This window comes from Porites lutea, chromosome 11, assembly GCF_958299795.1.
Source record: "Porites lutea chromosome 11, jaPorLute2.1, whole genome shotgun sequence".
Lineage (NCBI taxonomy): Eukaryota > Metazoa > Cnidaria > Anthozoa > Scleractinia > Poritidae > Porites > Porites lutea.
The window spans coordinates 24,847,881-24,856,452 of NC_133211.1; positions in this window are offsets into that span (position 1 = coordinate 24,847,881).

Here is an 8,572-nt window from a genome sequence, read left to right on the forward strand (position 1 = left end):
CATGGTGTGTGAAGCCAAACCAAGTGATTTGCACTCTCAGAACTCTTCAGTTCAAGCAGACAAGAAAGTGCATTTCGATTTACAAGCTGTCAAAGACAAGTTGTTTTACGTCAACTTCAACCACATACCCGCGCAGTATCTGTACTTACGGCCATCTCGTTGGTGACTAGAGTCTTTGGTCTTATCATGACACGATCGAGAAGGTCAAAGCATAAATGAAGAGCTCTACACGTATAAAAATAATAAAAAGTTGAAGTCAGCCACAACTCATTTGGTATTCTTGCCACAAATACGCATGAATCGTTGATGAATACCATCGCCATCACGAGACAGAAACGGTTCATGTTGTTCCCAAACTAGCCCAAGAAGTAAAAAGATTTACATTTGCATTTACTGTGTACAGCCTACCCCTCACATTTGAGGATTATTGGCTGGGAAAAAGAAACTGAAAAAGAAAGAAGAAAGAGAAACCATTTCGACGCACCGAGATTTTAAACGTATGATTGTTTACAAATATCTGTTCAAGTTTCCCTGTTCATTTTGTGAGCACCACTATTAAAAATTGACAGCTTGAAATAATAATACGCGCACGTGTTTGCAAGAGTTCATATTTATAAATGGCAAGTAGCTACAGTCTCAGTTTCTGAGCGTTGTGCCTTTCGATTAAACATTATTCCGAGGATGTTGTTAAAAAATAGGAAGGAAAGAGAAAAACGCGGGAAATGTAAACTATTTTTTATTTTTTATTCTTTGAGCATTCGTTTTTCAACTTTGAAGTTCGTTTTTTTTCAAAGAACAGGATGGGGATGCTCGATATCTCCTTTAGGGGTGTGAATTGAAGATTGTGGTGTTCACACTCAGTGTTCACCGGACATTCAAGGTGTTCTGGATTGAGCAACACTGTTCCTGCTGGTGAAATTAAAGGAAAATGTTAATTTTTAAGTCGTATAGTTAAAACCTCTCATAAATGACCACGTCTCGTAAGCTACCGCGACCAGAGTTTTGGATGACATTTATAAAATTCAGTTTTTCATTGTTCTTACCGTCATGTAGATAATCATTTGAGGCATGGTTTAATCTCTATGTTCGCTGTTTGTACTACTCTGCTAAGAGTATACAAAAAAACGTTTACTGCATGACAACATGAAAATGAATTTTCGTCCAAAATGTAGGTGTGTTTTGAACATTTTAATGACCTCATTTGTATAGTTCATATAGTATGGAGCAAGTAATAAGGGTGGTTGATCATTTATACAATAGTATTGAAAGTTTAAAAAAAGTCTGAAAATCAGGTGTACAAGAAAAACATTAAATGTGTCATCATTTCGTAATTTCTATGGTCTATTAAGTCTCGTAAGCCATACAGTTAGTTAAAAAGTGATGGATAGACTTTTGTTGGGCTTAATTGGTTTTATATGACAGCCGAACTTCCCGTAACTGAGCACCAATAATGCAAAGATTTAGTGGTGCCTTACGGGAGGTGGACGCCAGTTACGAGAATCAAACAACAGGGATCCCTGCCCAGAAAGTTCCAAACACACCTGCATAAAGAAATATGCTCGAGCAGAAATCGAAAACCATTAGTCTGTAATTTAAATCGCACTTGTGAACGATTATCTAAATATTCTAAAGCGGCAAGGGAGCTAAAACAATATAACCAATTTGGGAAAATGTGAATTTAAAATTTATATGGGTAAAATGGAGACCACTTGATCTAAAATTTATTAAAGCATTGCTTATAATGAATCTGAGTTGTCGTCCCTCACGTCGTTCAAATCGTCTCTGCGCCTCCATTTATACTATCAATAGAATGAAAAGACTGGGAAACTTAAGAGCGACTCCGCGTAAATATCAACTAGACGTGGAAATAGTCAAAAAATGACCTGGCCTCAGACTCAGCCAAAATAAAGCCCTATGAGCCCTAGTTACAAAATCGTTGGTTTAAGTACGATCGAGCAAATAATATTTTTTTAACGAATTTTTTTCTTCCCGAGGCCTAAAATGGGCAAAAATCATGCGAAATTAGAGTCATATTCAGTGACTCGTACATTTTTAAAAAAAGTTGGCTACTAAAATATAATGACACTTCACATTTTTACTATCTTTCCTCTATAATTTTAACTGATTAGTTCGCGATTTGGTCAACAAGAGATTTTTTAAGAAATTTTCAAAGTTGTTGACTCAAAATCGCTTAATCAACGGTCAAAATTTAGCACCTTTTCACGAGCTAAAAAAACGGATTGGTACATGGCTTTGAACACCAAGGCTTGCCTAGTCTGAAAGAGCATTCTTTTTTCTTCAAATTAGTGAAATAAAATTTTTGGGTAAATGAAATCACGAGCGCTGACAAAGCGAAGCAAATGTAAATGTTATACTAAAACGGGCGAAAAAACGTAACCTCCGACCGAAGCACAACCAAATGCGAATTACGGTAGGCGCCAAACCTATAATTATTCGGTAACTTCTCGAAACAATATTGGTCCGAAACCGGTATAGATTTTTTTAAATAAAGCTAAGTTAAAGTAGTGTCAAAAAGTCCACAAAGAGGTAAAAAATACAACAAAAGTCACGAGTATTAAATCTGTTCCGTTTTCTGAGTTTTATGCAGCGATTTATGCGATTTAACGAATTAACAATTTTTAATCCAACGATACCCACATGAGCTGTGTTAGTTTAAGAGTCCATAGAACTTCTCAAAAGATTTCTCGGAAAGACCTCCAGGAGGAAATGAATGAAGAATTTGAACTTATAACTGTAAAAGTTTCACTTGCCGCCACGAGAAAACGAAAACAACTGTCGAACTGCCACAGGCAAACCAGCTTTCAGTGCAGTCATGCAAAGCATGTCACGTCACGTAATTCTGCCCCGCGCATTTGGAAAGGAGGGAAGAAATTCTTCCATGCTGTGCGCTAAAACATTTATGACACAAAACTAGCTTTGGACTGTATCTTTTCTAACTAGTTAAAGAAAAGAATAACTTTTCCCCTGTTTTTGCCCGTGGAACGCAGTGCACTTCTTTTATTTTATCTGCTGTTTATAATTATTGTGTTTCAAGTTCAGAACGTGCATCTGTAGTTAGCAATTGGTGTGTTCGAATTACCGAATGCTGTTGAAAGGATATCAAAGGGCGCCAAAGCAGTGGCGGATCTAGGGGGATGGTCCGGTGAATCCAAGCCCCCCTCCCCCCCATCAGACCTGATACTTGTTTGAGACTAAAATCCTTATAACAATAGGATTGTATATCACTGTTTAACTGGCTGAATTTTTTAATGAATCGCGTGTTGTATTTTGCCACCAAACTAAATTCCGGGGATATTCAAAAATGTGATTGTCTTTGGGTACCCTTCGTAGTCTGCCGGTATTTCCCGGGCCAACGGCAACTGGTTTCACAGATTGAGAAACACGCAGTCGTCTCTCGCCTTCTCAGTGACTACTGGGAGGGGGTGTGTGGAAAAGTAATTTGCATTCAACAGTCCTTTCTGAACCAAAATTTGGACCTCCCCCCACCCCAATGAAAAATTCTTGGATCTCCCCCTGCAAAGATGTTACTCTGAGTTCGGAGCCAATCAAGGCTTATGCTGGCGTGTGCAAGTAAATCAATTTTTTTCGAGTTATATTAGAGGCTCACTTGTAGGACGAAAAACAGTATAATTTTATTTATGTAATATGAAAATTGTGCTGATCATGTGTATCCTAGAGGAACAAGAGACATATTTGTTGCGAGCCGTTTCTAATCATTCGGTTTCCTGTGGTTCGGTGGTTCCTTGTGTTGAAACATCCCCACTAAAAGCCAACAACAGGGAATGAGCTCTTCGGAAGCCAATGAACTAGTGGCCACATCCGGATCTCATGAAAAGATTTGGATAAGTTGAAAGGACAAATCGAAGGAACTGATCGACGAAAAGAGAAAAGAAAGCCAGTACAAACAAACTTGAGAATATACATGATATCATTCTTCCCGGTATTAGTCGGTTTGCAACACAAACCTTTGTCGGAGGCTGATACTGTGGGGTCGTTACCAAAATTGAATTTAAAACTAAGGTACATAATTATAAACATCATTGGTGATTACAAAGGTATAAATAAACCTGAACTGGCGCAAGTAAGGAACCAAAAATAACGACCTGACCCTGGTTGATCAAACGACCGATCATTTTTCCAAGTACCGTGTGGAACGAAATTTTTGCGGGAGTTTATTTTTGCAGATTGGCGATTTTTTGTGTTTTGCGGGAACTAATTTTTGCGATTAGGACAGACTGGTTTTTCTTGGTGGGGATTAATTTTTGCGGAAAAAATATTTTTGCGGTAATTTTTATTTGCGGGAACTTATTTTTGCAAAGTACTGACAGTCATGAAATCCTATCAGTAAAATTCAGCCGTGAGTGAAATAGTGAAAATGACAAGAAGATTGAGGGGAAAAATAATAACAGATCAGTCCACTGGGTTTAAAATTGTTTCGCCTGACATTTTATGTCAGCGAACTGGAATGACATATTTATTAGTTCTGGAGCGATGAATTTTTTTTCTAAAAGCACGTTTCATAGCAAAAATTTGCCAAAACTGTAACTGAGAGCCATTGCTAGATTCTATGGTATTTTTTCTCGTTCCTTTTTTTTTCTAGTTCTGTTTGGTCATATGAACCGTGATGTCAGCTTTTTAAGTTAAGGTAACCATATTTAGGACGTTGTGGACATGTCTCATATTATCTCAGTAGTGACAGATGAAACCTTTATTGCACTTGGGTTCAAATGTTATTACGGATGGACCTTTATTGCACTTGGATCCAGTTATTGCACTTGTGCCCTCCACAAGTTCCACTGACAAGAAATCCGGATCCATGAAGCGAATTTGGCCTAAGAGGCAACCAAACATTTAGCCTCCCTTGGTGGCTTTTCAGGGGAGTCATGTTTTCCCATATTTCCTCCCTTACTTGAGACCAAGATATGTGTCATTTATACCAGTCTGTAAATAAAGCGAAGGGAAAATCAGAAAATTTAGGGTATCGTTGTTGAGATCAATGGTGAAAAAAAAAATTCACACTTTTCGTTTGTGGGGAGGGAGAAATTAGAAATCCCCTAAAAACGCCTGCTCATCAAGTCCGAGGCGGAAGAGGCACCTTTGCCCTCAAGCGAGGGCAAAAATGAAACAGTCCAAAGCTAATTTTATTTCATGAATGTTTTAGCGCACGGCGTCGAATAGTTTCCTCCCAAGACCCATTATGGCTCTTGTTTCTTGGCTCCTTCCCAAATGCGCTGGGCAGAATTACGTGACGTGACATGCTTTGCATGACTGCACTGAAAGCTGGTTTGCCTGTGGCAGTTCGACAGTTGTTTTGGTTCATTGCGGTGGCGGCAAGTTGAAATTGTTACAGTTATAAGTTCAAATTCTTCATTCATTTCCTTCTGGAGGTCTTTCCGAGAAATCTTCTGAGAAGTTCTACGGACTCTTAAACTAACACAGTCTCAGGTGGGTATCGTTGGATTAAAAATTGTTCATTCGTTAAATCGCTGCATAAAATTCAGAAAACGGAACAGATTACTTGTGACTTTTGTTGTATTTTTTACCTCTTTGTGGACTTTTTGACACTTAATACTTTAACTCAGCTTTATTTTAAAGAACCTATACACATTTCAGACCAATATTGTTTCGATAAGTTACCGAATAATTAAAGTTTGGCGCCTACCGTAATTTGCATTTGGTTGTGCTTCGGTCGGAGGTCACGTTTTTCGCCTGTTTTTAGTGTAACATTTACATTTGCTTCGCTTTGTCAGCGCTCGTGATTTCATTTACCCAAAAATTTTATTTCGCTTATTTGAAGAAAAAAAAATGCTCTTTCAGGCTAAACAAGTCCTGGTGTTCAAAGCCATGTACCAATCCGCTTTTTTAGCTCGTGAAAAAGTGCTAAATTTTGATGGTTGATTAAGCGATTTTGAGTCAACAACTTTGAAAATTTCTTAAAAAATCTCTTGTTGACCAAATCGCGAACTAATCAGTTAAAATTATAGAGGAAAGATAGTAAAAATGTGAAGTGTCATTTTATTTCAGAAGCCAACTTTATTTTAAAATATACGAGCCACTGAATATGACTCTAATTTTGCATAATTTTTGCCCATTTTAGGCCTCGGGAAGAAAAAAATTCGTTAAAAAAATATTATTCACTCGATCGTACTTAAACCAACGATTTTGTAACTAGGGCCCATAGGGCTTTATTCTAGCCGAGTTTGAGGCCAGGTTATTTTTTGGCTATTTCCACGTCTAGTTGATATTTACGCGGAGTCGCTCTTAATACAAAAATTGTTTTACAGATGAAAGTGTTTATTATTTCTTTAAAGAAGTTTAACTGGATCTTTTTGCAATAGGTCGGGGACGAACATCAAAAGGTTTTATTATCATATTGCCGTGACGCATTAATTTATGCGACTTATCTTACAAACTTTAGTTCTGATCATTAATCTTTCATCAACTCTTTGCGGACAAGGCCCCAAAAATCTGTCTGTCCTTTTATGTCCTTTTAAAAGAGAAATTAATTTCTACGTGATATTAAGAAAACGATGACTGCTGCATGCGCCACAAAACCCTACATTACAATTCAGGCACCTGTGCATACCGCAGCTTTAAATACGTTTTACCATCGATATACAGGGAATAAACAATCAGGATAATCTTTTTACACAAAAAAGCGCGGATGATGATGCCTTGGTTTTAGACTTGATTAAAAGATCTTTAAAATGTTGCAAAATAAGCGGGGTTTTTATTGTATTTGGCAGGATGCCCACTTCCAATACCATGTTTTCAGTGCAATTTGAAGAATCAGCATCATCTAAATTCAACTTTTTATACAAGTTCACCTGTCAGTTGCTTTACTGATTGAAGCATTGTACAAAACTGCTTTGCCGGCCCGGTGTCCAGCGCTGTTTTTCCTAGTACAGGCCTTAAAAGAAAACAACGTTTCAACCATAAAGAGATGGTTAAGCAAGCTTGCTATCTTGCGTAATCCCTGGGGCTCATTATACCGCGTGGCATATCCTTTTCAAGTTGCGTGGTCCGTTCTTTTCTGATACGTCGCCGTGTTTGTTTGCTCGTGTAAGGTTTTTTTCACATGAGCTTCGACAAAATGCTAGTTTCAGTTCGTTCGCAGCCGATAATAGCGTTTATTGTATCGCTCAACAAGAAGATGTAACGAAAGAAGAAAGTGGCGGTGTAGGGCCCGTCATAGAAATGAGGCTAGACGGGACCGACTTGAGCCTTAATACTGATAGTTACCATCAGAGAAAGCATGGCAACTCCGCTTTCGGCTCCTACCACCTTGCTTTTGAGTTTTTACAGAGTGAAATGCTAGAGTTATTTTAGTTTCAATGAGTCCACTCAGGTCAGCGGGTAGAGACTTGCCCAATGTTTCGCAGGCACAGGCTTGTTAATGTGGTGGTGAATTTTTTTCTTTTTACTCTCGTGAAATAGTGATTAACCTTTCCCTCTCTTCTATTTTAACCAAAAAAGCCACAAGGGAAGCAATAACGTTCCAAATATTTAACAATTATTCGCCGAAGGCGAAGTTAATATTGTAGAATAATCCCCGAGACGAAGTCGAGGGGATTATTCAACAATATTAACTGAGCCTGAGGTGAATAATTGTTTTAGTATATTCACACGAAGTGATCTCAACAGAATCAGAAAGGAAACCATTAAAAAACGACTAGTTTGATTGACGGGTGAATTCGTGCGTGAACACGAAGCCGTAAACAGTGGATGCGCAAAAGTTAGATCTTTACAGTATCTTCAAACATGGCAAATGATAGTTTTAATCTTTTTGTATCGAGTTTTGAAAGCTTTAGCATCAACGGTTTAAAAGAAAAGCCGAAAATCTAAATTACTACCCAATTCTGAGAAGAAAAGTAGAGCTTTATTTGTTTCGGTCAACTCACCGTGAATGAGAAAGTTTTCTTTGTCGCTTCTTGCAAATGCTGTCAACAGCGGCTACGATCAAGGTGAGCGTTGTTTATCTCCAATGTTCTTTGCCTTGTTAACTTGCTGGCACGTACAATTTTCGAAAATATTTGCCTTCCTCTTAGCTTGAGTACCAGGCCTTCCTAAGGGACTAGGGGAGAGGAGATTTTTCGCTTCCATCTTGCCCCTTTTCCCCAGAAACGCCTGATACTCAGGCTACCTCCCTCTTTTCTCCATAAATTAACTTCTATTTGTAGGCAAAATTGGTCTTGCGAGAAAATCCCGAAATCACAAAACAGTGACAAAGCGACCTCGTTTTCCTCTGTAGTGGTTAACATAGCTTCGAGCGTACAAAAAGTCAGCTACAGTAAACCGCTTCACAGTAAATCACGCTGTTTAAACACCATGAAGTCTTTTCTTGCCTTGAAAGTCATCAGCACTTGGATATTCGTGTATTTTCAAAAAGGCTTTACTATGAAACTTTGGCAAAACACCCATTTCACGACAGCGATTTTGTTCTGCTTTATATTCACCGCCTAGCGCGGTGAATATAACGTCATAGTCCGAGATAGCTAACCAATCAGATTGCTTGAATTACCAAGATCACTGAGTGTGTATATACTAAAGT